Consider the following 7,278-nt stretch of genomic DNA (forward strand, 5'->3'; position numbering starts at 1 on the left):
ATCATATCATAGCATGTGCATTTCATATAGGTTTGTATACTCATACTTTAGTACTGGGCGTTCTTATCGCTCACGTCCTCGGTTTTGTTTATTCTTGGACACCCCATTCCCACGGGGCAGGCCTCAGGTTGGATGGCTCAGGAGGAGCAGGAGGAGGACGTTGAGTAGCTGGTTGGTTTAGTTTTCAGTGTTTTCCATTTGATTCGATATGGTTGTACTGGATATTTCATTTTGAGTTAGTCTAGACTTCGATTTCGATTGGGTTGTATAACTATTGTTGTTGGCCATATTTCCGCTGTTATCTCTGATTATAATTAATTAGGTTAATTGCATGCTTAGTTTTTGATTAGTAGGTGATTCTGGAACGGGTCACTACATTTATGGTATCAGAGCATGCGTATGATTTTGGGATATAGATTCTGTTTTGGGATTTCCGTTGACCATTTTACCATTTCCCTATTCTATCTTGTAGCGATGGCTGACCATTTTGATGACGGGAGTAGTCAGGGGAGTGTAGGTCGATGGGGTGATCAGGACGATCGTAGGCGTTACCGTGAACATCGTCATCGTCGGGACGGTCCTAGGCGTTTTGATTTGCATCGTTTTATTCAGATGGGGCCTAAGCCTTTAGTTGGTGGTGAGACTCCCGATGATGCTGAGGACTGGTTAGAGCGCATGGAGAGTTGTTTCCGTGCATTTCAGTGCACCGAGGAGCAGAAGATAGAGACCCTTAGCTTTCTTCTCGAGGGCCGTGCGCGCAAGTGGTGGCGATCGACTTCTGCGCCGATAGTCCAGTCCCAAGGTAGGGTGACTTGGGTCGATTTCCGTGCAGCTTTCATGCAGCTGTACTTTCCTCCAGCCCTTCGCCAGGCCAAGACGATTGAGCTCCTGAACCTTAAGCAGGGGAGTATGTCTGTTGATGAGTATCAGCAGAAATTCTTTGAGTTGTTACCCTTCGCTCCTCATATCAGTGGCAGTTCTGAGGCCAAGTATGATCATTTCCTCCAGGGCCTTAATCAGGAGATCTTTGATCGAGTCACTGTCTGTGATAATCCTACTTCTTATGATGGGTTAGTGAACCGGTGTCGCCAGGCAGAGATCAGTCTCCAGCGTGGTAGGGCTATTCTTTCTTCTTCTAGACCTCCGAGTACTTTGAGGCCTCGATCTCAGTCATTCAAGAAATCTGGTTCATCTTCTTCTGGATCTGGATCTCGATCTAGTGGTGTTTTCCGCTTTGGTAAGAAGAAGGAGTCTTGTGCGCATTGTGGGAAGAACCATCCATCGGAGCAATGCCGAGTAGCCGCAGGAGCTTGTTATCAGTGCGGAGAGATGGGGCATATTAAGAAGAATTGTCCTCAGTTGCGAGGTGGAGCAGGATCCAGTTCTGGATCTCAGACGACTGTTCAGCAGAGGAGGCAGGGTCAGGCAGTGGGTAGTTCGAATCTTCGACCTCGTGCCCAGGGTCAGGTTTTTGCGCTGAACCAGGATCAGGCTGCAGATGAGACGGAGAGAGTCATAGCAGGTACTTTTCATTTATGCGGTATTCCTGCTTTTGTTCTTATTGATACAGGAGCCTCTCATTCCTTCATTTCTGCACGATTTGTTAAGCGTCATAGGTTACCCTATGTTTCTCTAGACGTCATTCTTTCTGTTTCTACCCCGATGGGTCATTCGGTGTTAGCGAAGCGTCTAGTGATGGGTTGTCCCTTAGATTTTGAGGGTAACGAGTTGACTGCGAATCTTATGATCCTAGAGATGGAAGATTTTGATTGTATCTTGGGTATAGACTTATTGACTACCTACCGAGCTACTGTGGATTGTTACCAGAAGCTTGTTCAGTTTCGTACGACTGAAAGCTCTAGTTGGTTTTTCTATGGTGAGGGAGCGCGACCTCCGATGCCAGTGGTATCTGCTCTGAAAGCCTGTCGTGCTTTAGAGTCGGGCGGGGAAGGTTACCTCATCTATGCGATTGATTCATCCACAGGTAGTGTTGGTCTAGAGGATATTCCAGTAGTTTGTGAATTTCCTGATGTTTTCCCAGATGAGATTCCTGGTTTTCCTCCGGTTAGAGAGGTGGAATTTGGCATAGATTTAATGCCAGGGACTGCACCGATTTCTCGTGCCCCCTATCGTCTTGCTCCGTCAGAGATTAGAGAGCTGAAGCAGCAATTGCAGGATCTTCTTGATAAGGGTTATATTCGCCCGAGTGTTTCGCCTTGGGGAGCTCCAGTCTTGTTTGTCAAGAAGAAGGATGGATCGATGCGGTTGTGCATTGATTATCGCCAGCTGAATCGGGTGACGATCAAAAACAAGTACCCTTTACCCCGTATTGATGACTTGTTCGATCAGCTTCAGGGTACTTCTGTTTACTCCAAGATCGACTTGCGATCGGGTTATCATCAGATGAGAGTCAGAGATGATGATATTTCCAAGACTGCATTTCGTACTCGTTATGGGCATTACGAGTTTCTAGTTATGCCATTCGGATTGACGAATGCGCCAGCGGTGTTCATGGATCTGATGAACCGAGTCTTCCGAGATTTTCTGGATCAGTTTGTGGTGGTTTTCATTGACGATATCTTGATCTATTCCCACAGTGTGGAAGAGCATGCCCAACACTTGAGGATTGTGTTGAAGATTCTTCGCGAGAAGCAATTGTATGCTAAGCTGAGTAAGTGCGAGTTCTGGATTGATCGTGTGGTATTCCTTGGTCATGTGATTTCCAAGGAAGGAGTTTCTGTGGATCCCAGCAAGATTGAAGCAGTGCTGAATTGGTCACGTCCGACGACGGTGGCTGAGATCCGTAGTTTTCTAGGTCTGGCAGGGTATTATCGTCGCTTCATCGTGAATTTCTCTCAGATAGCCAGACCATTGACGCAACTTACTCGGAGGGATGTTCCATTTGAGTGGTCATCCAAGTGCGAAGATAGTTTCAGAGAGCTTCGTCGACTTCTGACTTCTGCACCTGTTTTGGCGTTACCGTCAGGATCTGATGGTTTCAGTGTTTACACCGATGCCTCCACTCAAGGCTTAGGGTGTGTGTTGACGCAAAACGGTCATGTGATTGCTTATGCTTCCAGACAGCTGAAATCTCACGAGGAGAAGTATCCCACTCATGATCTGGAATTGGCAGCTATTGTGTTTGCGCTGAAGATTTGGCGTCATTATTTGTACGGTGTTCAGTTTGAAATCTTTACTGATCATAAGAGTCTGAAATATCTGTTCACTCAGGCTGAGTTGAACATGAGGCAACGTCGTTGGATGGATTTGCTGAAGGATTATGATTGCGAGATCAAGTACCATCCAGGTTCTGCAAATCTCACAGCTGATGCGCTTAGTCGCAAGGTGAGAGCCTCTGCACTTCAGATTTGTGCTATGACTAGTGCCATCCAGGATAGTTGCTCGTTGGGGTTTAACTTCAAGCATCGGAAAGGTATGGAAAGCATTCGTGTTGCTACCATTTTATCTGAGCCCAATTTGTTCACTCGGATTCGAGAAGCTCAGATGTCTGATCTCAAGACTCAGAGATTAGCTCGGTTAGTTGGTGGTGATAGCAATTTCCATTATCAGTCCAATGGTCTTCTGTGCTTATCTAATCGGGTTGTAGTACCAGAGGATGACACTTTGAGGGACGAGATATTGTCTCAGGCGCATCGAAGCAAGTTAAGTGTTCATCCAGGAAGCAACAAGATGTATAGAGACTTGAGGATGCGGTTTTGGTGGAAAGGGATGAAGCGCAGCGTGTATCAGTTTGTCTCCAAGTGTCTAGTTTGCCAGCAGGTTAAGGCAGAGCACCGTCGACCGGGAGGATTGTTGTTGAACTTACCTATTCCAGAATGGAAGTGGGAGCATATTACGATGGATTTCATTACTCACTTGCCATTATCTTCGAGGAACAGCGATGCTATCTGGGTAGTGGTGGATCGACTCACCAAGTCTGCTCATTTTCTGCCGTATAATCGTGACTTCACTTTCGATCGTATGGCTCGATTGTACATTCAGGAGATTGTACGTTTGCATGGAGTGCCTGTCAGTATTGTTAGTGACAGAGATCCTCGTTTTACCTCACGGTTTTGGGGTAGTTTCCAGTCAGCTTTGGGTACTACACTGAGTCTGAGTACTGCTTATCATCCGGAGACTGACGGTCAATCAGAGAGGACTATCCGTACGCTTGAGGATATGTTGCGAGCCTGTGTTATGGATTTCGGACCCGCTTGGCAGGATCATTTGCCTTTGATTGAGTTCGCGTACAACAACAGCTATCATCGTAGTATTGGTATGGCACCATTTGAGGCGTTGTACGGGCGACGTTGTCGTACTCCATTATTCTGGGATGAAGTCGGGGAACGACAGGTAGAGGGACCGGAGTTAGTCCAGCAGGCTATAGATAAGGTTGCAGTAATCAAGAAGCGGATTAAGACTGCTCAGGATCGACAGGCTAGTTATGCGAACACAAAGCGTCGACCTCTTCATTTTCAGCCAGGTGAGAAGGTGTTTCTCCGAGTTTCGCCTTTTCGCAGGATTTTGAGATTTGGTCTCAAGGGTAAGCTGTCTCCGAGATTTATTGGTCCATTCGAGATACTGGAATGTGTGGGAGATTTAGCTTACAGACTTGCGTTGCCGCCGTACCTATCAAGTATTCATGATGTGTTCCACGTATCCTTGTTGAGACGTTATGTAGCAGATGAGTCGCACATCTTACATCCATCTGAAGTTCAACTTGATACGGATTTGTCTTACGTGGAGCGACCAGTTCAGATTCTAGATCGCAAAGATAAGGTGTTGCGGAATAAGATCATTCCTCTTGTCTTAGTGCAGTGGCAGCGTCGAGGCACTGAAGAAGCCACTTGGGAGTTAGAGAGTCGTATGCGTTCGGAGCATCCAGAGCTCTTTTGAGTTGTGCTTTGTATAAGTTTGTGTTTTCAGTTGTAATCATAGTATCAGTTGTATTCAACAACAATTGAGATGTATTAATGATGTTGTTATTTTGTTTTGTTCATTCTCTAAGCCTGATTTCGAGGACGAAATCTTTTAAGGGGGGGAGAATGTAGTAGCCCGAATTCCAAATTGGGTAATTAACGGAGTAATGGTGATTAAGAAGGTTTAAGGTGTAATTTTGGCTATGGTCATGATCGGACGGACCGAAGAGGGTTCGGAAGCACCGAAGAGTTCGGACGATCCGAAGTGTAGTTCGGTGAATCCGATCATAGGTGTCAAGTGTTGATCGACACGTCATTTTTCCATGCATGTTCGGACGGTCCGAAGTGTATGATCGGAGGATCCGATCATGAGCTGTCAAGAGCCAATGGACACGTAGCGTTCGGACGTTCCGGAGTGTTGTTCGGAGGATCCGAACATGGCCTATAAATAGTGCTCGGATTTCTCATTTGTGACTTGCCAATTCATGATTTTTGCCTCATAGTTGAGAGGATTTGGAAGGTTTCTAGGGTTAGTTGTTGGTCGAGCGATAGCCAAGAGCTGCCAGGAGTAGTAGCGTAGCGGCGCCTGAGTTTCAAGGCAATCGACATCAAAGGGCTGTCGACGGACGAAGGTAAACCCTAAACCTTTGGTAGTACTAGGGAGTACTGGTTTTGCTAGTCGAGCATGGTAGTATTGATTGAGTATGCTTTTGATGCGTAGGCTTGTGCTAGACCTGATTAGCGGTGTTGCGTAAGGCTAGGCTTGCTGTGATAGAGGTACGAAAGTACTATCCGAGATATCCTGGTTGAGTATACATTCATATATGTGTTGCATGAGTATTTGCTGCATTGTTATATGTCATATGATGCATGCTATTATGTCACGAGTTATGATGCATATTGCATATCATGTTGAGCCGTATCTCCTTCGAGATAGCCTTTACTGTTGAGCTGTATCTCTTTCGAGATAAGCTATATCTTGGGGCCGCTCAGCCCTGTCTTGTGGACGCATGGACACCGAGAGTACACAGTGGCCGACGGGTCGGGAGGGCTTCGGTGGTCCGGGACATTTTAGGTCCACGTCTGTCTTGTAGTGGATGCAGTGACCCAGAGGTTGGACCGCGCGGCACTATCCACTTGGCGCCTCTAGACTGAGCATTTTGAGATCCTTTGTGATTCCTGTTTCTTGACTACCCTGGTATCATATCATAGCATGTGCATTTCATATAGGTTTGTATACTCATACTTTAGTACTGGGCGTTCTTATCGCTCACGTCCTCGGTTTTGTTTATTCTTGGACACCCCATTCCCACGGGGCAGGCCTCAGGTTGGATGGCTCAGGAGGAGCAGGAGGAGGACGTTGAGTAGCTGGTTGGTTTAGTTTTCAGTGTTTTCCATTTGATTCGATATGGTTGTACTGGATATTTCATTTTGAGTTAGTCTAGACTTCGATTTCGATTGGGTTGTATAACTATTGTTGTTGGCCATATTTCCGCTGTTATCTCTGATTATAATTAATTAGGTTAATTGCATGCTTAGTTTTTGATTAGTAGGTGATTCTGGAACGGGTCACTACAACAAGAGTCTCAAATATTTCTTCACTCACAGAGCATTGTCATGCGAGAGATGGAATTGAACATGCACCAGAATGCCCAAAATAAGCTCCCTAACGCTAGACTAGACATGGAACGCCCAACCCCCTGAGGTGGATCCACAGGGGGCCGGTAGTTATGGTTGCCCACCAAATGGTGGGTAATGTAAACTTCCTCTTCATATAGATATAGTTTTGATTTGCTCCACATCATATGTGTACACCTACTATGGGTGCCGCTCACGTGGAACCCATGTTAATGTTTTTCAATTTTATTTTAAAATTTTAATTTTCTTTTTGAGTCTTCTTTGGGAGAGCTGGAAAAGGTTGATGACCAAGGAAGTTGAAATATTGAAAAGGGATTGTGAAATGTGGCGACGACGAGGGAGAGGGTGGCAGTCACAGAGAATGATATCGTCAACATATTTACCATATAACTCTAAGGTGAATGGACAAAACTTTAGAGCATCGCTTGCGAACTTTTAGTATCCCAAGGCATCTAGTGTTTGGGTTGGTACTTTCAGCTTATTTAATATTAGGCTCATGCTAATAAATGGTCCAGCAACACTGACCGTCATACACACATTTCTGAAGCAAAATTATATTGTCTCCTTGCCCAACTTTTTAAAATTGAAACAAAGACATTATTATTTGTCATCTTCTTTTTTATACAATGAATCTTATTAACTTATCAATTCACTCTATATCATTAATTATCATATCATTCACTTCAAACGATAACTTAATAAAAAATACTTTCGCGAAGAT

The sequence above is a fragment of the Primulina eburnea genome, chromosome 14 (genome assembly GCF_022965805.1).
Source record: "Primulina eburnea isolate SZY01 chromosome 14, ASM2296580v1, whole genome shotgun sequence".
In the NCBI taxonomy this organism is placed as follows: domain Eukaryota; kingdom Viridiplantae; phylum Streptophyta; class Magnoliopsida; order Lamiales; family Gesneriaceae; genus Primulina; species Primulina eburnea.